The sequence below is a fragment of the Equus quagga genome, chromosome 10, assembly GCF_021613505.1.
Source record: "Equus quagga isolate Etosha38 chromosome 10, UCLA_HA_Equagga_1.0, whole genome shotgun sequence".
Taxonomy (NCBI): domain Eukaryota; kingdom Metazoa; phylum Chordata; class Mammalia; order Perissodactyla; family Equidae; genus Equus; species Equus quagga.
In genome coordinates this window covers 68,951,993-68,975,464 of record NC_060276.1, presented here as the reverse complement: position 1 = coordinate 68,975,464, position 23,472 = coordinate 68,951,993, and the positions used below count along the sequence as shown (strand labels likewise).

Sequence of the window (23,472 nt, the reverse complement as noted above, 5' to 3'; positions counted from 1 at the left end):
ATCATGTCTCCTTGAATCCACACCCTTGGGTGGCCTCCTCCCACACTGACTCTGGATTTGGTCATGTGATTTGCTTTGGCCAATGGGATATCTACAAATGTGACACAAGTAGAAGCTTGAAAAACACTTGTAGGCACCATGTGGTCAGCTGGTTCTGGCTTTCAGGGAAGAGGACACAGGGGCTACTTTCCCTCTGCTACATCCACCACTGCCACGATTCCGGTGTTGCTGCTGGTAGTGGTGGTAGTGGGCTGCTGGACTGCCATCTACCTGACTGACTTGGTGCTGAAGGTGAGGGCCTTGGGCCTAAAACCCAAGCCCGTGGTGCCCAGGGCTGGGGCACAAGGCCGGAGGCCATTTCTCTTCCCCTGCCTAGCACCTCTTGGGTTGGCAGCCACATGGCCGATGCCCACATGTGCCCTTCCACATGGTGCCTGGCTCTGTGGCATACATAAAGCACGGTGGGCCACAGGAGGGGTGTGGTGGCCTGAGCAGCTGCTGTAGTCGCATTGCAGGGTAGTGCAGGCTCTGCAGCCTTTGGGCCCTGCCCACAGGCACTGGTAGTGGGCTCGGGAGGGCCAAGGTCCTGCCAGACCCTGTGGCAGTGCACCAGGGAGGAAAATAAATGTCTGCCTAGGAACAGCATTGTTTTCCCTCAAATTGTCTTTAAGCCCATGACCCTCTAGGGACTCTGGTGTTGGAATGAATGTAAATCAAGTTGTGATTTAGGTCAGAAGTCTCAAACTTTAAAGTGCATACAATCATCTGGGGTTCCTGTTAAAATGCACATTCTGATTCAGCAGGTCTGGGGCGGAACCTGAGATTCTGCATTTCTTTTTTTTTCTTTAGGATTTTATTTTTCCTTTTTCTCCCAAATCCCCCCAGTACACAGTTGTGTATTTTTATTTGTGGGTCCCTCCAGCTGTGGCATGAGGGACGCTGCCCCAGCATGGCCCAACAAGTGGCGCCATGTCCACGCCCAGGACTCAAACCAGCAAAAACCCAGTGGAAGTGGGTTTCGGTGGAAGCAGAGCGCACAAACTTAACCACTCGGCCATGGGGCCGGTCCCAAGATTCTGCATTTCTAACCAGTTCCCAAATGCTACAAATGCTGCTAGTCTAGAGACCGTACTTCCAAGTAACAAGGATTTAGATAGTTTCTGACCACTTAAATTCTAATTTGCACTCTGCTCACCCTTCTTCACATTAACCCCCCAAACGCACATACCCTGGGTATGTGGTCAATTCTTCAGTTATTTGGGAAGATTAGCAAAAATTATGAACAATTATCTGACCACATGCTTCAAGCAACCTTTTGGAATTGAATATTGGGGGGTCGGGGTAACTGTATGTTTGGAATAAAATCATATAAATTCTCAAATGGTTAATAAAAATTCCAATTATGAATATGAAGCTTCATGTTATGAATACCATTTAAAATAGAATACTATTCTATTTCTATTCTATTTCTATAGAACCAACCTTCCTCCCTCCCTCCCTTCCTTCCTTTTTGTTTTTGCTGGGAAAGATTTGCCCTGAGCTAACATCTTGCCAATCTTCCTCTTTTTTCCCCTCCCCAAAGCTCCAGTAGTAGTTGTATATTCTAGTTGCAAGTCCTTCTAGTTCTTCTCTGTGAGCTGCTGCCACAGCATGGCTACTGACAGATGAATGGTGTGGTTCTGCATCCAGGAACCAAACCCAGGCCGGGAAAGCAGAGTGCGCTGAACTTTAACTGCTAGGCCATCAGGGCTGGCTCAAGAGAATACATTTCTGTTGTTTTAAGCCATCCAATTTGTGGCAATTTGTTATGGCAGCCCTAGGAAACTAACACACCTCCCAAATGATCTCCCTGCCTTGGATTACTTCTTTACAATCAATTTTGGGTTAGGCTCAAGGATGGCTCTTTCCAAAATACACACGCAATCATATCACTCCTCTGCTTAAACCCCTGCCATAATTCCCCATTGGCCCATGCTGATCTTTGCAGCCTCATCTCTTGCTACTCCATTACATAATCCCTACACATTAACAACATACTACTTGAAGTTCTCCCCAAATGCTATGTTCATGCACACTTCTGTGCTTTGCTACACACTGTTCCCACTGCCTAGAATATACTCCCTGGACCATCAAATTTTTCTTCTCTATATCTCCATAACCTAGTATGCAAGGAGTGGCAGTAGTGAATACAGAATGGTTTTTCAAGGAATCTCACTGTGAAGGCTCAGAATCTTTTGTCAGTTACAAATTTTGAAAACAGAGAATCTGAAGTCTGCTTTCTAACATACACTGCTAGCAAGGGATCCTCTACTTATACAAAGCCATCCTCCCAACATTCTGCCATTTGTCCTTTTCTGTTTTCCCTCTACTATTTTCCCTCTTGAGGATGGCATCCATTCTTATGGCTTCAAATACCACCTATTGTAATAGAGGCTAGCAAATCTCTATCTCTACTTTTAATATCTCTCCTAAGTTCAGACCACTGGTATTTGTTCCACAGCTCACTGATGCTCTGTTCATTTTTCTTCTGGTCATTTTTCATCTGTGTGTTTAATTTTGGATAATTTCTATTGCTGTGTCTTCAAATTCACTAATCTTTTCTTCAGTCGTGTCTAATTTGTTAATCCAATCAAATATATTTTTTCTCAGACATTGTATTTATAATCTCTAGAAGTTTAATTTCAGTCTTTTTATATCCTCCATGTCTTTCCTCAACATGATTACATGATCATGTTTTCCTCTACCTTATTGAACAAATAGAATATATTCATAATATCTGTTTTAATGTCCTCGTCTACTAATTCTATCATCTGTGTTATTTGTGGGTCTGTATCTGTTGATTGATTTTGCTCATATTTTCCTGCTTCGTATACCTGACCATTTGTTATTGGTTGCAAGGCATTGTGGACTTTATATTGTTGGATGCTGGATTTTTTTCTTTATTGCTCCTTTAGATACATTTGTGATTTGTTCTGGAATGCAGTTAAGTTTCTCAGAAACAGTTTAATCCTTTCAATGCTTTCTCTTAAGTTTTATTAGGCAGGATCAGAGCAACTTTTAGTCTAGAGCTAATTTATCCCCACTACTAAAGCAGTACTCTTCTCTTTCTCTCTCTGTCTCTGTCTCTTTCTGTGTAGGTCTCTCCTCTTTGGTACTGTGCCCTGTAAATATTAGCCACTTCAACCTCCCTGAATTCTCAACTCTGTCTCCTGAAGTCAGAAAGGCTGCTAGGCTCTAGCTAGACTTCCTCTCTCTGAACCGTTGTTGCATATATTTGGTCCAGTTTTGTAGTTGTTTAAGGCCAAAGGGTGAATCCAGTCCTTGTTACTTGATCATAACCAGAAGCATAAGTCCTTACCCTTTTGAAAAGATCAGTGCATCTACTCTGAAAAAACAGATTGTAGAGGGGCAAAAGTGGAAGAAGGGAGACTAGGCTATAGCAATAATCCAGGTAGAATTGATCAACTTGGACTATGGTGGTAGCAGTGGAGATGGAGAGAGAGATTCTGGGTGCATTTTTGTTTGTTGTTTCAGAGTAGCAAGTGGATCTGTTACTTACCACTAAACCTATAGCACAGTACCTAGCCCATAGTAGATGTTTAATAAGCGAAAGGCAATATGTCACCTCCAGTGACTGGCTCAAAGATAAACAACATGTGGTCACTGTCCACACGAAAGCAACAATCCAGTGCAAAAAAAAGTCTGATTATGTTACTCTACTGGCTCAAAAGCCTTTTGATGGCTCCCCGTTACTTACAAAATAAAGTCAAAACTCCTTAGTACATCACGCAAGGTCCTCCTTGATGAACTTCTATTCTTTCTTTCTAGCTCATCTGCAACTGAACCACTATCCTGCCAAACTCTCACACTCTAATCTCACCAGACTACAAGTAAATAGGTGCTGAGTGAACAAATAAATTACATTATGCAAAAAATATATACACAGTTCTGATATTTTCTCGTTCCTGATTGTATCTGAAGAAGATAATAAACTCAGAGAATCAGCATCTTACACCAAGCCACAGCTATTTTGAATTTTTTTCTTCTTCTTCTTTTCCCCAAAGCCCCCTGGAACATAGTTGTATATTCTAGTCTTGGGTCCTTCTGGTTGTGCTATGTGGGATGCCACCTCAGCATGGCCTGACGAGCGGTGCCACATCCGTGCCTGGGATCCGAACCAGTAAAACCCCAGGCCACCGAAGTGGAGTGTGTGAACTCAACCACTCGTCCACAGAGCTGGCTCCTATTTTGAATTTTTAATAATTTAGAATAGATTATTTACCCTAACTCTTGGCTCCCCTTCTCAAATATCGCGTTCCTGTTAGTGGTATCACAATTCTTCCAGTCTTTTAGGTAAAAGTCTTGGTCTCATCTTTGGATACAGGGTTCAGAAAGGGATTTCTTAGATACTCCATTACCATGTGTCTCATTTACACATCCTTCTTCAATACTATTGGGACCAATACTGTTCAGAATCTCATTGCTTCACACCTAGATTACCATTACAGATTCCTATCTGGTCTCCCTTTACTGTTTCCCAATATATCTTATACACAGCTGTTGAAAAAATCTTCCTAAAGCACAGCTTTCATCATGCCACTCTCTTGCTCAAGGAACTTCAACAGCTCTCTAGCTGCATCAAGTCAAAACTCTTCAGCTTGGTTTTCAAAGTCTTCTATTATCTCCTTTCCTACCAACACAATACGACCTTACTTCCTGTTACTCTCACACTTGTAACTGCTACTATAGTTACACCAATTTCCTCCTCACTCTTCCTGGATCACACCAAGCACATTCCCTTCTCCATACCTTTCTTCATACTGTTTCCTCTTCTTAGAATGCCCTCCCATCACCTCTTTATCTAAATCCTCCTCTTGTTTAACAACCAATCCTAGTCCCGCCTCTTCAATGATGCTTTTTTCAATTACTGTAACCTTGAGTGCACAAGGTGTCTCACACTATAGATAGCTCCCAAAGCACCTGGCACAGCATTGAGCATAAAGAACCCAAATAAGTACTTTCCCAACCTGATGAATATATAAATTAACAAGAACAAAATTCATAATTTTCTTTTTAAAGATTGGCACCTGAGCTAACAACTGTTATCAATCTTCTTTTTTATTTTTTTGTCTTCCCAAAGCCCCCCCGGTACATAGCTGTATATTCTAGTTGTGAGTGCCTCTGGTTGTGCTACGTGGGACACTGCCTCAGCATGGCCTGACAAGCGGTGCCATGTCCATGCCCAGGATCCAAACCAGTGAAACCCTGGGCCGCCAAAGCAGAGCACATGAACTTAACCACTCAGCCATGGGGCCGGCCCCCAAAATTCATAATATTTAATGAACATAATCTCAGTCTCCTTCACTGGCTCCTCATTCTCTGCTCACTTCTCAAATACTATTATAAAAATAGGAATTATAGTAATACCTACCTCATTTAAGGTTGTTGTGAGAATTAAATGAATGGGTACATATAAAGCACTTAGTATAATGCCTGCCACACAGTGGGCTCTCAGTAAATGTTAGCAATTATTATATCACAGTCACCACTCTCTAAACTTGTTTTACTGCAAATAGTCTCATTCTTAGTTAACGGTCTCACCATTGACCTAGGCTCCTAAACCAGGGCCCTTTAAGGCTTTAAGCCATTTTATTGCCATTTAATGGCTTTAAGCTCCTCTTAACTCCTCTCATACTTTCCATATTCACCTAGTTAGCAAAGGACTATCGACTCTTCTTCAGAAGTACCTCTCTGAATCCATCATTTCCTTTCTTTCGTTCAGGACCTCACTTCTTCCTTGAGACAATTCCAACAGCCTTCTACACTAGTCTCCCTTCCTCTGGTTTTTCCCTACCCAGTCTATTCTTCATACTGTAACCAGCTATCTAAAACACAGTTCACTTCCCCTTTTAAAACTTTTCTTGGCTACCAATTATAGAACACAGTTTGGTGTGCAAGGCCCTTTTGTGCTCTGACCCCTGCCTATCCATCCAACTTTGTCTTCTATCGAATCCTTATTCTATATCTACAGTTCAGCTATACCAATCTATCTTCAGTTACAAGAATGGGCCATGCTGTTTTACCACAGCATGCCTGGGTACTTTAATTTCTTCCTGAAATTCCCTTCCTAACCTTGTGCACTTAGTAAATGCTTATTCATTCTCTGTCTCCATTTAATTGCCTTCTCTGTGAAGATGTCTCTAATCTCACTCTCCATTGTCATACTTTATCACATTTTCTCTGCTTATGTTTCCCCGACTACCAGATTATCTTTATTCCTTAAGAGCAAAAGTCCCATCTTATTCATATTTTTATTCTCAGTGTGTTGCATAGGGTCTAGCTTATAGTAAAAGGGCAATCGCTATTTAATGACTAAATAACCCTCATTTCCAGCTGTACTTCCTACTATCCTATCAAATCTATGAAGACACATTTCACTGTCTAGCCTCTCTCCCTTGCTTCTGCCAATCCCTGTGCTGGCAATGTTTTCTACCCCCTCATCTCAGCCTCCTGAAAACCTACCTATTTGCCAAGGGCCAGATCATTCTCATCTCCTATTGCTACCTTTTCTGATCACCATGGCTGGAAATGATCCCTTTCTCGTCCTGTTCTCTATTATATCATGAGATTTTAGGATCGATAAGATCCACAGATCAATGAGATCTACTCTTTGAGCTCAAGAACTCTCTGTCTACTGTGGGGGTACTTAACCTAGGGCAGTGGTTCTCAAAGACTAGTGAATAAAAGTACCACCTAGGGGGATTGTTCAAAATCTTTGGGGCCCACCTCCAAAGATCCTGATTCAGTAACTGGGGGTGGGACCCGGGAATTGACTTTGTAAACAAGCATTCCAGGTGATTCTAATGCAGATGAGTGGGTCTGTACATGCCCTTTGGGAGGTTCATGGACCCCATGATATTACATGAAAACTGTATAAATATATGCATGTATGTGCATATTTCTAGAAATAGAAATTTCTTTAGCTGAATAGTATTCCATTGTATGGACATACCACATTTTGTTTATCTGTTCATCAGTTGACGGACATTTGGGTTGTTTCTACCTTTTGGCTATGATGAATAATGCTGTTATGAACATTCATGTATAAGTTTTTGTTTGAAAACCTGCTTTCAATTCTCTTGGTTATATACCTAGGAGTGGAACTGCTGAGTCATATGGTAATTCTGTGTTTAACTTTTTGAGAAACTCCAACAGAGATTTTTAAGCAAAGAAATGATCAGTAGGATACTAACTACAGCAAAATGTAGAAGAAAGCTGGAATGGGAAAGAGGAGGCAGGAAGATCCCAGAGGTGGATACTGTAATAGTCTAAGTAAGAGTAGATAGGGGTTTAAATTTAAAAAGAGGCTAGAGAAGAGGTAAAATAACTATGTAATATTCAGGATAAGGAATAGAAATAAGTCAAGGAGATGACACTGTATTTGCTAGCTTAGAAAACTAGAGGGATGGTGACATTAACTGAAACTGAGAACATAGGATGGCGAAGAAGTTTAAGAAAGCTCATAGAGCACAACTGTTAAGAGTATTGGCTCTGGAGCCAGACTGCTTAGGCATTCAAATTCAGGCATAGCCACTTACTAGCTGTGTGACCTTGGACAGGTTACTTACCTTTCTATATGTCAATTTCCTCATCTGGAAAATGGAGATAATAATATACCACTTCATCAAGGTGTTGTGAGAAATAAAATGAGTTAAAATATATAAAGCACTTAGAATAGTACTGAGTATATAGTAAGTACTCAATAAATATCATCTACGGTCGCCTGCTGTTGTTGATGATGATGCTATTTGAGATGAAAAACCTAAGTCTGAGTTGCTAAGTGTAAAATGTTTAGGGAAGAAGAGTTCAGTAGGCAGTTAGAAATACTAAATTGAATCTTGAAAAAAGGTACTTTTGGTACAAAGTTACACCATTGGTGTAGATGAGATTTCTCACAGAGAATGTATAAGTAAGACAAAAAAAAAAAAAAGAAGGATAGAAATCTCTTTCCTGGGATATTCCTTAACCCATCGTCTAAACAGTCCCTTGAATACCAACCTTAGCGTGTTCTTCTTATTATAATCTCCCTAAGCAATCTCACATATTCCCACACTTTTAACCATTACCTAAGTGCTGATAGTTCTTAAGTATCTACTTCCAGTCTTCATCTCTCCCCTAAACTTCAAATTCTTATATCCTATTGCCTGATTAATGCCTCTTCTTTAATGCCCCTAAACATGTCTAAAACTGAATTTATTGTCACCCTGACCACCAAACCTGTTCCTCCTATATTCCTTATCTCAGTTGGTGGTATCATTTCCTCCTAGGTGAAGCCGGAAACCTAGAAGTCATCATCTTACTCAACAATGCCGCCACCAACATATACACGTCTTATTTCTCACTAAGGGTTTTAGTCTATTCTTCTAAAGATCTCTAGAATCCATCCTCTCCAACTCTCCAACTGTCCTAGTTCAGGTCCTTATCATCTTGAACATGGTATAATAACTGTATCCTCACCGGTCTCCCTGCCTTAGATATTGGCCAATTCCCATTTCACTCCTACCTACCACATAGCCACCATAATTATCTGTTTAAAATGAAATTTTCTTCAAACCTACTTGAAGCCCTAAAGGGCTCTTCTCCAATAACCACAGCACTGATGGGGGTTAGCAGTCCCCAGAAGTCCTAGACTCTACCTCCTTATCCTCATCTTCAGACACTTGCCACTTGCTACTTCTCAGTGCTGTCCAAAATTCATCAACAAGTCAGAGAATCAACCAGTAATTCTGATTTACTCTAGGTTTCCCTTGTTAGAGTAGGAGAGGTAGAAGACATCTTGCAGTGTATTGAAAAGAGAACGAATGAGAGGTAAGGAAGGGCAGACATACACCTAGTGTCAATGTTTTGACAAATTTATCAAAAACGTGAGTGACAGGAAAGAGGGAATTTATAGTTTGAGAAGAGGCAGAATATTTGTTTCTAGATCGAGGATTTGAGTTTATTTGCAGACAGGGAGGAAGGAAGCAATGGAGAAGAAGAGAATGAAGATACAAAAGAGGATAGCTAATGGAGCAAGGTCAGGGAGAAATAGGGAGGGGATCATCAAGAGAAAAGATAGAGAGTGCTTTTGTCTATTTCTTATATTGTTTATTTTTTCATAATAAGCATGTATCACTTTTGTAAAACCAGCAAATTCATTACCTTAAATTTAAAAAATAGTTGGAAGAGTTAGACAGGAAGGCCTGAGTCTGAAGGGAAGGAGGTAAAGATGAGTGTCACCATCAGTCAGCTTGAAGATAGAAAATTTCTCACTTGATGACCAATATGTTCTCTGAAGTAGAAGACAGGCTCATGAGAGAGTAAGAAGGCCACAGTGGAGGGCTTAAGAAGAATGGCAAATTCTTAGAAGTAAATAGGAGAGTGAGAAAGGGTTGACAAGAGATAAGTAAAAGGCTGCAGAACAGTACAGCAAACCCAGCTGAGGTTGGGATGCTAATCTTGCAGTAACTCCTATCTACAGGACTATGATGTTTACTCCAGCAATGCTGGGCATGTCAGGAGCAAAGGGGTGAAAGCACATGGCTGAATTTACCCAAGACTGGAGATAAGTTGAGCTGGTGAAGAGAAATTTAACTTTAATACAAAATATATGTTTATCCCCTGTACTAGCTATACCTCATTAAACTTTCTACTCCCTAGACCCTCATACATATTACACTTTCAAATATTTCATAAGGACCCTTGACCAGAGGGTTTTCACACAAGAAGAAAAAAAAGAATACTAGTGATTGTTCTTTCTCCTATATTCCACAACCCAGCTCTTAAGAACTGTTCCCCTACAGGTAGTAGTTTCACCCAATGACTTCTTGTAATAACTCTGGTAAAGGCATAGTCTTCAATTGAAGTGATCCTGGCCTTAATATAATATGTTAATTTCTCGGGTCATTTTGGAGGAACTAGAAAGATTTGTAATTTCCTGCCTACACGCTTCTCCCAAATTATCAACTTTCCCAAACTGTCCTTAGTATCAGTTTTAGGTGCCACCAACTACTACTAAAACCCTCTGGTGTCCATTAAACACACCCTGTAACAAGTCACTATGCCAGCCAGAAGGGGGCTGAAGATAAGGAGCTAGGGGAAATTTGAAAAAGTTTTTTAAGCTAAGGCTTTTTAATCTTACCTTAGTCCCAACATATCCTAATACTTCTTCTAAGAAGAAGGTTATTTTCTAAAACCTAATTAAATATAGAGAAACTCATGGAGTATCAAAGCCCAGAAGGCTGCACATTAGATGCATCTCACATTAAATACAACCACTACAAAAATAAAGAAATTAAAACATTACACTAGAAAATATTCACCTAATACAAAACAAAGCAGTAAAGAAGGACTAGAGAAACAAAAAAGAGATGAAACATAGAGAAAACAAAAACTAAAATGGCAGATATAATTCAACTATATCAATAATATTCTTAAATCTGAATGGATTAAAAGACCACGAAAACATGAATTTATAAAGATACTTGCACCCCTATGTTCATTGCGGCATCATACACAATAGCCAAGACTTGGAAGCAACCTAGGCGCCCATCAAGGGACGAATGGATAAAGAAGATGTGGTATTTATACACGATGGACTACTACTCAGCCATAAGAAATGACAAAATCCAGCCATTTGTGACAACATGGATGGACCTTGAGGGTATTATGCTAAGCAAAATGAGTCAGAGGGAGAAAATCAAATGCCATATGTTCTCACTCATAAGTAGAAGATAAAAACAACAATAGACAATCACACAGAGACAGAAATTGGATTGGTAGTTACCAGAGGGGAAGGGGGGAGGGAGGAGGGCAAAAGGGGTGATTAGGCACATGTGTATGGTGATGGATTGTAATTAGTCTTTGGGTGGTAAATGTAATCTACACAGGAATCAAAGTAAAATGATGTACAACTGAAATTTATATAATGTTATAAACCAATGTTACTTCAATTTTTAAAAAAAGCAAACGTATTAAACAATTTGATCAAAATGCAGTTATTATCAGATGGATTAAAAAAAAAACAAGATCCAGCTATATACTATCTATAGGAGAAACACTTTAGATCAAGGATACAAATAGGTTGAAAGTAAAAGGATGGAAAACACATACCATTGCAAACAGCAGCCATAAGAAAGCTGGAATGGCAAGACTACTATCAGACAAAATAGACTTTAAGAATAAAATGTTACTAGAGATAAAGAGGGACATTTTAGAATGATAAAATCATCAGGAATATATAAGAATTATACTGTATGTGCACCTAACAACAGAACCTCAAAATGTATGAAGCAAAAATTGACAGAATTGAAGGGAGAAATAGACAATTCAACAATAATAGTTGGAGACTTCAATATCCCACTTTCAATAATAGAACAGGACAGAAGATCAACAGGGAAACTGAAGACTTAAACAACACTATACACAAACTAGACCCAACAGACATCTACAGAACACCACATCCAACAACAGAAGAATATACATTCCTCTAAAGTACACATGGAACATTCTCCAGGATAGATTATATGCTAGGCCTCAGTAAATTTAAAATGACTGAAATTATACAAGCGTGTTCTCCCATCACAATGGAGTGAGATTAGAAACTAATAATACAGAAACTAATAATAACTGGCGCAGCAGTTAAGTTGGCACATTCCGCTTCAGCGGCCCGGGGTTCACCAGTTCGGATCCCGGGTGCGGACATGGCACTGCTTGGCAAGCCATGCTGTGGTAGGCATCCTACATATAAAGTAGAGGAAGATAGGCATGGATGTTAGCTCAGGGCCAGTCTTCCTCAGCGAAAAAAGGAGGAGGATTGGCAGCAGATGTTAACTCAGGGCTAATCTTCCTCAAGAAAAAAAAAGAAAAAAGAAATTAATAATAAAGAAATTAAGAAATTTGGGAACTGACAAATATGTGGAAATTAAACAATGCACTCCTGGAAAAGCAAGGGCTCAAAGAAAAAAAATCACAAGGGAAATTAGAAAATACTACGAGGTGAATAAAAATGAAAACACAACATACCAAAACTTATAGGATGCCACTAAAGCAGTGCATGCAAAGAAGTGTATAGATATAAATGCCTATGTTAAGAAAGAAAGATCTCAAATCAGCAACCTAAACCTCTCTTTGAAAACACTGGAAAAAGAGCAAACTAAACCCAAGGCAAACAGTAGGAAGTAAGTAACAAGGATTAGAATGTAAACTAATAAAATAGAGACTAGAAAAAACAATAGACAAATCAATGAAATCAAAAGTTGATTCTTTGAAAAGATCAACAAAACTGCCAAACCTTTAGCTAGACTGATAAGCAAAAAAGGAAAAAAGATTCAAATTACTAAAATTAGGAAAAAAATGGGGACATCACTACCCACCTTAGAAATATAAAAAAGATTATTAGGGAATACCATGAACAACTGTATGTCAACAAATTAGGTAACCTAGATGAAATGGACAAATTCCTAGAAAGACACAAAATAAATAAAATTACCCAAGAAGAAATAGAAAATCTGAATAGATCTAAATAAGTAAAAAGATCAAAATGGTAATCAAGGGGTTGGCCCAGTGGCACAGCGGTTAAGTGCACACGTTCTGCTTCAGTGGCCTGGGGTTCACTGGTTCAGATCCTGGGTGTGGACATGGCACTGCTCGGCAAGCCACGCTGTGGCAGGTGTCCCACATATAAAGTAGAGGAAGATGGGCACGGATGTGAGCTCAGGGTCAGTCTTCCTCAGCAAAAAGAGGAGGATTGGCAGCAGATGTTAGCTCAGGGCTAATCTTCCTCAAAAGAAAAGAAAGAAATGGTAATCAAAACACTTCCCACAAAGAAAAACCCAGACATGGATGGCTTCACTAGTGAATTCTACCAAACATTTAAGGAAGAGTTAATACCAATTCTTCACAAACTCTTCCAAAAAAGAAAATAAGAGGGAGAACACTTCCCAACTCATTCTGTGAGGTCAGTATTATCCTGACACCAAAACCAAAATATCACTAAAAGTACACACCAGAATCTCTTATGACTATAGACACACACACACACACACAAGCAACATGAATCCAGCTATATAAAAAAAGGAATATAAACTATGAACAAGTAGGATTTATCCCATGATTGGAAGGATGGTTTAACAACCAAAATCAATTAGTGTAAAACACCATAACAATAGAATAAAGGACAAAAACCACACGATCATCTCAACAGACACAGAAAACTGACAAACTTCAAAACCTCTTCATGACAAAAACATTTAACACAGTAGAAACAATGAAGGCTTTTCCCTAAGTTCAGGAGCAAGACAAATATGTTTACTCTTGCCACTTGTATTCAACATTGTACTGAAGGACCTAGCCAGGGCAATTAGGCAAGAAAAAGAAATACAAGGCATACAGATTGTAAAAAAATGAAGTAAAACTATATCTGTAGATGACATAGTCTTGTATATAGAAAGGCCTAGGAAATTCACTAAAAAATGATTAGAACTAATATATGAATTCAGCAGGGTTGCAAGACGTGAGATAAATATACAAAGATTGATGGTATTTCTATACACTTGCAAAGAAAAATCCAAAAATGAAATTAGGGAAAGAATTCCATTTACGATAGCATTAAAAAGAATAAAAGAATTATGAATAAATTTATCAAAAGAAGTACAAGACTTATACTCTGAAAACTACAAAAGAACTTGAATAAGACCTAAATAAATGGAAAGACATCTCATTTCATGGATTATTAGACAAAATATCATTAAAATGTCCATATTCCTCAAATTGATCTACAGATTCAATGCAATCTCCATCAAAATTCCAGCTTGTATCTTTGCAGAAACTTATATTTTGAACCTAAAATTCATATGGACATTCAAGGGACCCAGAATAGCCAAAACAATCTTGAAAAAACAAGAACAAAGCTAGAGGAATCACATTTCCCAACTTCAAAACTTACTACACAGCTACAGTAATCAAGACAGTGTGTTTCTGGAATAAGACAGACATATAGATCAGTGGAATAGAACTGAGAGTTCAGAAATAATTTTTGAAAAGGGTACATTCAATAGGGAGAGAATTGTCTTTTCAATGAATGGTGCTGGGAACACCGGATAGATACACGCAAAACATGAAATTGGACCCCTATCTCACATCATACATAGAATTAACTTAAAATGGATCAAAGATCTAAATGTAACATAAGTGTAAATCTTCATTACCTTGGGTTGGGCAATGGATTCTTAGGCATGACACCAAAAACACTAGTAACCAAAGAAAAAAATAGACATATTGGACTTAACCAAAATTAAAAACTTTGGTGCTTCAAAGGACATATCAAGAAAGTAGAAAGACCCCCTCCATCAGTTAAAGGATCCATGGCAAGACAGTACATGTCAGATCCCAGGAGGATAAGAAATGAGACTATAAGCAGGAGCTGAAGAGCTTGGGACAAGGAGGATAAAGAGGTCATAGCTGTAAACTGCATCTAAATTAATTTTCTTATAGTTTTATAGTCCATGACATCCAGGATTATGAAGATCTCTCCAAATGCAATCAGCTTATCTAACTTTATTCTTGAAGGCAATCCCAAATACCCAAATTCTAGAAGGCTCAAAGAGAATATAAAACATATCTCAGACGCTACTTTACTTATGAGAATAACTGCGTAGGAAAGCAGAAGCACAGGTACCTGAGCCACACTTATAATAAAGAGATAATTCAGTTGGGAAACTATGTTTAAAGTACAAAAGTTTACTTGGCGATGAGAATTCAGAGGATGATTTATTTAGACAACAATTTGTGCTTTATTCTCCCTGCTGTAAAGGATCAAAAACCAAGAGGTATTAGACCCTCCCCAATCTAAATCAGTGGCCATATCATGTGTCCAGAATCTAGGCTCCCTAATCCAAGGATCTTAATGACTGTTATGTGATAGAACCTAAAATAAGAAGTTACCGAACACATAGAAGACAAGGATCCCACAGCTCCTGCCATCAGATCTTGTTGGAGAGATGGCAGTTCATCAAAAAGTATTGGTACAGGGCCCGGCCCTGTGGCCAAGAGGTTAAAGTTCTGCATGCTACACTTTGGCAGCCCAGGTTTGCAGGTTCGGATCCCAGGCGTGGACCTACTCCACTCACCAGCCACGCTGGTATAGAGGAGGATTGGCACGGATGTAAGCTCAGGGCTAATCTTCCTCAAGTGAAAAAAGAGGAAGATTGGCAATGGGTGTTAGCTCAGGGTGACTCTTTCTCAGAAAAAAAAATAATAAAAACTGTTGGTATAAAAAGTGGTTCAAAGATATGGGGAGAAAAATGACTCAAATTTGGAGGAAAAGGTTGAAGCTTCTCCAGGACAATGAGAAAAGAAGGTGCTAGATTTCTAGGGAGTAATGAAAAAAAAAAAGAAAGTGAAAAGACAACTCACAGAATGTGAGAAAATATTTGCAATTCATATATATATATGTTAAGGCACTTATATCTAAAATACATAAGACATAATACAACTTAATAATAAGACAAATAATCCAATTAAAAATTGACAAAGACTTTCAGTTTCCAGTCTTCATTGAAGGAGCTTAGAAGTTGCCAATCCATCCTAACAAGTAAAAAGCTGAACAAACTGAAAAATCAGCAACTCTTCCTAGATGTGTCAGAGAAGTGAGGTCACAAGGCAAACCACAGCCCCCCAAATTGGTGAGACAGACAGGCAGATACAGAGAATCACAATTTCCTGGAGCAGAAACCCACGGGCAGAAACCTCCACGGGAACCTGTGCCGTGGCAGAAAAATCGGAACTGTAAGTGACGAAATGCTGTAGGCTCAGAGTGGACAAGCCTGAGAGATTAAAAATCCAGGGAGACCCAGTCATGGGGGACCCATTACTTTTATGAGGTTTACCTCCAGGTTCTCAAAGGGAAGACTGATGAAAAATCTCCTCAGGATTCCAGCAGGAGGAGGGGAAAGTAATCATTTTGAAATATGTCAGATCATTCTGTTCTACCTAACAAGGCCTGCCCTCAAGAGAAACTACCAGAGCCTGACCTATTGGGGTTTTATCAGAGCCTAACCAACCTGGAGAAAGGGAAATACCCAACTCCTGTCCCCTCTAGCCACCCTGTACCACCTAAGCGGAGAGGAAAAACCAGAAAGACACTTATGAAGTTCACAGTCCAGGGGCGCAGGCTCACTAAAAGACAGAGACCTAATCATAGGACTATAAAGCGCTTCCCCTCCGCCACACCTTACCAGTACATTACTACAGGCCTATTTACTGAAGTTCCTTTTACCTAGTACATCATGTCTGGCTTCCAACAAAAAATTACAAGGCATATCAAAAGGCAAAAAAATACAGTTTGAAGAGACAGAGCAAACATCAGAACCAGACCCAGATTTGCCAGATGTTGGAATTATCAGACCGTGAATTTAAAACAACTATAATTAATATGCTAGGGCCTCTAATGGAAAAAGTATATAACATGCAAGAACATATGAGTAATTTAAGCAGAGAGAGAGGAATATAAAGAATCAAAAAGAATTGCCAGAGATCGAAAACCCTAACAGAAATTAAGAATGCCTTTGACAGGCTCATTAGTAGACTGGACACGGCTGAGGAAAGAATCTCTGATCTTGAAGATACATCAACAGAAATGTCCAGAAATGAAAAGCAAAGTGAAAAAGACTTTTAAAAAGGGAACAAAATATCTAAGAACTGTGGGTCAACAAAAAAGTTTAATATATGCATAATGGGAATACCAGAAGGAGAAGAAAGAGAAAAAGGAACAGAAGAAATTTTTCTTATTCTTAATTGATTTAACAGAAAACAGTTTGCTCAAAATAATAATAGCAACAATGTAGGGGCCGGCCCTGTGGCTGAGTGGTTAAGTTCATGCGCTCTGCTGCAGGCAGCCCAGTGTTTCGTCGGTTCGAATCCTGGGCGCGGACATGACACCGTTCATCGAGTCACGCTGAGGTGGCATCCCATATGCCACAACTAGAAGGACCCACAACTAAGAATATACAACCATGTACCGGGGGGCTTTGGAGAGAAAAAGGAAAAAAATTAAATCTTTAAAAAAAATAGCAGCAATGTATTCAATTATGCATGTTTATATGTGTGTATATTTATATATGCATATAATAAGAGAAATGAATGACAGCAATGATACAAAGGATGGGAGGGAGGAATTAGGATTATTTTGCTACTATAAGGCACTCACTCTACCTGTGAAATGGTATAGTGTTATTTGAAGAGTGGATTTGGATTACCTGTAAATGTATATTGAAAACTCTAGGGCAACCACTAAAAAATAAATTACAAAAAAGAAGTATAGTCAATATGCTAAGAAAGGAGACAAAATGGAATCATATAAAATGTTCAATTAAAACCACAAAAGGCAGAAAAATAGCGGAAGACAAAAATAGGAACAAAGAACAAGGGCAACAAATAGAAAACACTAATGAATATGGTAAAAACTATCACTTTGAATGTTAATAGTCTAACTGTACCAATTAAAAGATAGAGATGTCAAAGTGGATCAAAAAACAAGACCCAGCTATATGTTGTCTACACGAAACCCACTTTAAGTATAAAGACATATATAGATTAAAAGTAAATGGGTGGACAAAAATATGCCATGATAACACTAATCAAAAGGAAACAGGGCTAGCTATATTAATTTCATACAGAGCAGACTTCAAAGCAACGAAAGTTATCAGGGATAAATAAGAGCACTACATAATGATCAAAGGACCACTTCTCCAAGAAAACATAACAATCCTTAACGTGTACGTGCCTAACAGCAGAGACCCAAATTATGTGAGGCAAACACTAATAGCATTGCAAAGAGAAACAGATGAATCCAGTATCTTAGAGACTTCGACACCCTTCTATCAGAAATGGACAGATCCAGCAGTCAGTAAGGATACAGTTGAACTCAACAACACCATCAATCAACTGGATACAATTGACATCTATGTACTACTTCATCCAACAATAGCAGAACACACATTCTTTTCAAGCTAATATGGGACACTCACCAGGATAGATCACATTCTGGGCCATAAAACACACCTTAACAATTTAAAGAACAGAATTTAAAAGAATAGAAATTACGCAATTCCTGTGGTCAGACCACAGTGGAATTAAACCAGAAATCAATAACAGAAAGATAACTAGAAAATCCAAAAATATATGGAGATTAAAAAACACACTTATAAATAACAGATGGGTCAAAGAAGAAATATCAAGAGAGATTTTTAAATATTTTGACTAAATGAAAATGAAAACACAACTTATCAAAATTGTGTGGGATACCACAAAAGCAGTGCTTGGAGGGAAATTTATAGCATTGAATGCATGTATCAGCAAAGAAGAATGATCTAAAATCAATTATCTAAGTTTTCACCTTAGGAAATTAGAAAAAGAAGAGCAAATTAAATCCAAACTAAGCAGAAGAAAAGAAGTAATAAGAATTAGAGTAGAAATCAATGAAATTGAAAACAGGAAATGAATAAAGTCAATGAAACCAAACCAAAAGCTGGTTCTTTGAAAAGATTAATATATTGAATCATACAATTGAATTGTACATTTTAAATGAGTGAATTGTGTGGTATGTGAATTATACTTCAAGAAAGCTGTTTTTAAAAGTAAGATCAAAACTATGGAAACAGTAAAAAGATCAGTGGTTACCAGGGGGTAGGGAGGAGAGAGATGAATAGGTGGAGCACAGAGATTTTTAGGATGGCAAAACTATTCTGTATGATACTCTGATAACAGATACATGTCATTATACATTTGTCAAAACCCATAGAATGTACAACACCAAGAGTGAACCCTAACGTAAACTATGGACTTTGGGCGATAATGCTATGTCAATGTAGGTTCATTGATTATAACACATGTACCACTCTGGTGCAGGATGTTAATTGTAGGAGAGGCTGGGCATGTGTGGGGGCAGGAGGTATATATAGGAACTCTCTGTACTTTCAGTTCAGTTGTGCTGTGAATCTAAAACTGCTCTAAAAACTAAAGTCTATTTAGGGGCTGGCCCTGTGGCCGAATGGTTGAGTTCGTGCACTCTGCTTCGGCGGCCCAGGATTTCGGCGGTTCGAATCCTGGGTGTGGACGTCACACCACTCATCAAGCCATGCTGAGGCAGCATCCCACATGCCACAACTAGAAGGATCCACAACTAAGAATATACAACTAAGTACCTGGGGGCTTTGGGGAGAAAAAAGAAAAAATAAAATCTTTAAGAAAAAAAAAACTAAAGTCTATTTAAAAGGAAATTTTTTTTTAAATCAGAGACTCTTCAAACAGAATGTGAAACAACAACAAAAAAAATCCTGTACCTTTAAACTTCCTCTTCCACGGCTCCTTTATAGGCCTAACAAAACTAGACCCATGGGGCCAGCCCCATGGCCGAGTGGTTAAGTTCGCACACTCTGCTTCAGCAGCCCAGGGTTTCGCTGGTTCGGATCCTGGGCACGGACATGGCACCGCTCATCAGGCCATGCTGAGGCAGCGTCCCACATGCCACAACCAGAGGCACTCACATCTAGAATATATGACTATGTACTGGGGGAGCTTTGGAGAGAAGAAGAAAAAAAAAAAGAAGATTGGCAACAGTTGTTAGCTCAGGTGCCAATCTTTAAAAAAAAAAAAAACTAGGTCCATAAAAAGTACAGTCTGTGTCCTCCTTTGCTATTTAGACTGAGAAGCCTACCTCCTCCTTAACTTGAATAGGCTGGCCAGAGGGCCTCATTAGGACCTCTGTTTAGGCTCCCTGTGACACTTCAGCTCCAGGCATTCTGCTTCACTCTACCCAGACAAGTGACCTAATGAATTAGATCCAAAAGCTGATCGGCACTGACTATGGAGAAATCTTTACCTTTTATACTCTTACCATCTTCTGTTTTCAACTAGCATGGTCTGTCTACCTGACCTGTCCATCATTTTGCTATCTTCCCCAAAACTCAAGATCCAAGTCAAACAAACAAAAATATTAAAAACACTAATGGTTAATCTAACTAAAAATGCTAATGTTAAAAGCACTATTTTAGAAGGAAAATGTATATAAGACCTAATTTGTTACAAACCAGGAAATAAAGGAAGTTACCCTCCTTCAAACTGACCTAATTAGCACTCATTGTAGCCTGATCTCCAAGAGGTTCTGACCCTGAAACTTCTTGCTGCAGGCTGCTCGGACAAGAAATAACTGCATACCTACCTGTGAAGAATAATTCATCACATTATTGAACATCCATCTCGGTAACTCGCCCTCCCACTGCCTGATAATAGTGACCATATATTGAACTCTAAGTATGTGCCAGGGTTCATGCTATACACTTTATATATTTTTTCACTTAATTCTTACAATAACCATGTAAGTATCATTAATCTATTTGAAAGGTAAAGAAACAGGTTTGGAGAAGGTAAGCAATTTTCCTATGATCACACAGCTAGTAAGTGAAAGAGCCAGATTCATTCTCTCTTAACTATTAAATATTAATCTTTAAAATATGATTATCATCTCTATATAGCTAATATTTCATCAATGACACTGCATTACAATTAAACTTCTATCCATTTTAACTTCAAAGCATACTTGCTTCCTATTTAACCTTGCCTTTATAGATATTTTTATTGCAGTTCAATCTAAGTTTCTTCATTCTTGAAGTCACGTCAGGTCCCAAAAAAGACTTAGTTCTCCCAGTGTTTATATTTCATGAATATCACTCTACTGGACTTATACATAACCCCCAGGGTCCTCTCCCCATGATTTGCTGCTTATGGCCCAGGCCTTAACTTCTCTAGGGTCTAAGATTCATATCTATATTTTTCCCCTTCTTTGCTTTTTTTTTTTCTTGTTCTTTTCTGGAGAACAAGATACTTGTCCATAGGGACTACTCACCTGGCTAGACCAGAATGACACAGACTGCCTCATGAACTGGAATTCTGACAACCCAAGAGCTCAATATCTCAGGTCACAAATGATGAACAGGACTGTACAGGCAATAGCTTTTTTGTGGTCTCTTTTCTGATGGCTGCTAGAATGACAAAAAAAAGAAATATTACATCTATAAGAGTAACCATTAAACTCTTTCATGTTATTAGAGTAGAAATCAATGTAGTAAGTCCCCAGCATGACCATAAATAATTTTTCTGCTGTTATCCACCAATACCAAATAGACAGCATTAATATAAAAACAGCTATAAGGCTCATTGCCAATTAACCAACTCTCCTCCTCCACCCTATTGCCAGCAATTACGCACCTCAGTATCTAATTATTTCACTGTTCTTTCAGTTCATAATAAATGATAGCCAGAACTGAAAATCTACCAGATTACTATCACAGCAGTTAATCTTCTTAAGGTTTTCATAACTGGAGCTCTACGTCTCCAATTCAGTCTCATTTTTGTTTCACATTTTCTCTTCTCCTATGCTTCTAGCTACATATCCTACTTATACAGAGGTACAATCATATCAAACAGAGTCAGGGCATTTGAGATCAAAACCCTCACACTAAAGTAGATCTTACACAGTCTTTTATATATTGTGGGTTGCAGATGGTTCTGGAAAAGAATAGAAAAAGATTATTCCAAAAAGTCAACACATTTTTAAAGCTCCAATTTTCTAATTACAAAAAGACCAAAATTTATCACAGTCTACTGGCCACATTCCTACCAAAATTATGATCTATTGTCAACTTCAGTTCCAATGATGGCATTAATAACATCAAATATACACCAATTTTACATTTGTCATAGTCCAAGTATTCCAAAGCTGTCAAACTGCTTCCCAGTTACCAATACCAGTTCCAAAATTTCCCTAAGATCTAAACAAAATAACTTCAAAAGGTTTCCTTAGTACACCACCTAATTAATATTTTAACTATAATGATTCTGTTATATTCTAGATTCAAACTAATCACATAGATTCCAATATTATCTTCTATTACACCCCTAATTGCACCCTTTGCTTACAAAAAAAAAAGAAAGGACTATCCACCATTTCCTAAAACTTTCTTGCCTTTGGCCTTGCTCATCCATTCAGCCTCTATCTCCTCTCTTTAACTCTGGGTGTCCCAAATTCTGTTTCCCTTGCAAAACTCTTAGTTGGAGGCTGCTCACTTTCTTTTACTCACCCTTTTCCATAAGTCAAGATCAGGTCACCATCTTCTCATATCTTCTTCATTGGATCCTTAAAGTATTATTTTACCATCTTCCCTCAACGGCCCTTCTTTCTTCAAAGTTCACACTACTCACTTTTATCACCCTCTCAAATGTTGAATGTCGACTTCCAGGTCTCTCTCCTACATTCACTGAAGACTTTGGTACCAACTGTTTTCCTTTCCCCTTTTCATCTTGAAAGCCTTCATTATCCCCCCTGATGACCTAATGCATCCAAACTTCACAGCTCCTTGACATATCCTATTCTAATTTCTCCATCTCAACTCCAGTTTAATCGTCCATTTCTGTAGTGACACCTGGATAGCTCTACCTCCAAAACCAAACACAGAGTTGTCAACTTAAAAAGCAAACTCACCTGTTATTTTACTCTCCAACGAGCTTATTCAGGAATAACCAAAAGAATTGCAATTTGGGATGTGCATACTATGGTGAACCATAGGCAAATCTGGAGAACAAAAGAGGGGAGCTTGGTTTTATAGAGCAAAAGGGGGAGAAGGGGGGCCGGCCTGGTGGTGTAGCAGTTAAGTGCGCATGTTCGCTTTGGTGGCCCGGGGTTCGCTGGTTTGGATCCTGGGTGCAGACATGGCACTGCTTGGCAAGCCATGCTGTGGCATGCGTCCCACATATAAAGTAGAGGAAGATGGGCATGGATGTTAGCTCAGGGCCAGTCTTCCTCAGCAAAAAGAGGAGGATTGGCAGCAGATGTTAGCTCAGGGCTAATCTTCCTAAAAAAAATTAAAAAAATAAAAATTAAAAAAAAGGCGGGGGGGGGGGGGAAGTAGGGAGCGGCTGTTTAAAACGAAAGTCCATTGGGGGAAAGTCACAGTTCAGGGCAGCAATGGCTTCTTAACAACTGAGCTGCTGTGTCTCATTGGCTGGGCTGTTGCCAGGTGGGGAGAGAAATCTTCCTTCAGTATTAAAGTAGTTGTACTTCCTGTCAGAGATGCAAGCCCACATCTCGTCTAGTTTGAAGTAATTGAGGATGTATGATACGGTGTGAGAGCTCCCCCTACAGGCCTTCCCAACTCCAACTTAGTTGAGTTATCTTTTGATAACTCAAAACTCATTTTGATAACTCATTTGAGTCCACCGTCAGAACTACTTGTTTTTCTACTTCTCTTACGCCTTACGCTCCTTGAATTTACCCTTCAACTTCCTCAAGGCCTTTAGTTCATCAACCCACTTACCTATTCTCCAAGGCCACCATGTCCCTTTGGGCTTCACTTCCTTCTCCACCTAGGAAAGATTCCA

The 23,472-nt window shown here is 38.9% G+C and overlaps 1 long non-coding RNA gene across 2 annotated transcripts in view; it reads right to left on the bottom strand.

Moving 5' to 3' along the window:
• The window catches only part of LOC124245976 (uncharacterized), a 48,217-nt gene extending 25,465 nt beyond the window's left edge, over positions 1-22,752 (bottom strand). For both annotated transcript variants that reach the window (XR_006890366.1, XR_006890365.1), the window contains exon 1: positions 20,942-22,752. This is a non-coding gene — a long non-coding RNA (uncharacterized LOC124245976). The remainder of the gene's footprint in view (positions 1-20,941) is intronic.
• Positions 22,753-23,472: the final 720 nt, after the last annotated feature.